Raw genomic sequence first — 1,363 nt, forward strand, 5'->3', positions numbered from 1 at the left:
GAATGATTATGCTAGACTATAACGCTGCATTAAGCAGCCGCGGGTATAATCACAAACTGTAAATATGTATTTGAATAAGATATTCAGAATTTGTGTCAAAATTTGACAGTAAGATAAACGAATCTGATGGATATCATGTTGTCGTTGATTCATAATCAAAAGGAAGACTAAATGTAGTCTCTTCTGATATTCTGTCTACCCCCCCCCCTTCTCTCTCTCTCTCTCTCTCTCTCTCTTTCTTTCTCGCACATCTTAAGAGTTCTAGCGTTTCGGTGTAACAGGCACAGAGCTTTAATGCATTGTTATGTCTGTTTGGGCAGTAATAGTGGTTGTGAGGTGTTCTTTGCTTTGTGGCTATTAATTTGTATATACATTGGTGTGGGTTCACAGTGTCTAGATGCGTTGTGGTAGCGTGAAGCATCGAGGTACAAACAAGCAAACAAACAAACAAAGACCGAGCATCATCATCAACTCCTTGACATTCAGCTTATGGGTTTCCATTTTTGTATCAACTAGATCTCTTAGCTTTCATTTAAATTCATTATGGAGCACAAAATAATATTTCTAAAATGCATCTTAAAAAAAAAATCATTTAATGCTTAATAAAATGAATAGAAAAACATTGGTTAAAGCCAGTCTTTACGAGTCCTGATATTATAGTTAAATAAGGTAAAGTAATTATGATTAATTTATAAAGATTACTGAATAAACTTTAGCCATCTATATGAAGCAAATAAAAAAAGGATCACGTCCAGCTCCTCAGAAAAATGAACGTCAGCACACAGTCCCTAAAAATATAATTAAAAATATCGAACAAAAGATGAAAGTAAAACATGATGAGTGTAAAATACTCGGAAGATTAGAGATAATAATGAAAATTGTAGTGTACGGTTGCGCACTCGCCGACTCTAAGGCCGATCTCGCCAGGACTATGGTCATCCTCGGGCGCAAATGGTTGAGGCCGGGTCTTGACCATGACACATGTCTGCCTCCTCTACCACGGAATAAAGGATGTGGGGAACTGTGATGCTGTCGTTGGCTAGGATGAGACGTCCCTGGCTCCGCTTCCACCAAGCGGGCGCACTCACTGTGCACCCGCGTGAGGCTACCGATTCGCCCGCCTTGCGCCTCGCCCTCTCGGCTTGAGTGCGGCATCACTTCGTAGCCCCCCTCCCCCCCTGAAGATCCTGGGCTATTAAGATCTCCGTTTTCTTCGTAAGGAGTGGGCGCGCACTTCTGCGCACCCGCACGAGGCGGGTGCTTCACCCGCCATTTGCGCCTCGCCCACTGGACTCGAGTACGACTTCGTAAACCGCGGCCAATGCCACATGAACCGACAGAGAAAGTGTTTACGAACTAATGT

The sequence above is a fragment of the Penaeus monodon genome, chromosome 14 (assembly GCF_015228065.2).
Source record: "Penaeus monodon isolate SGIC_2016 chromosome 14, NSTDA_Pmon_1, whole genome shotgun sequence".
NCBI classification, from domain to species: domain Eukaryota; kingdom Metazoa; phylum Arthropoda; class Malacostraca; order Decapoda; family Penaeidae; genus Penaeus; species Penaeus monodon.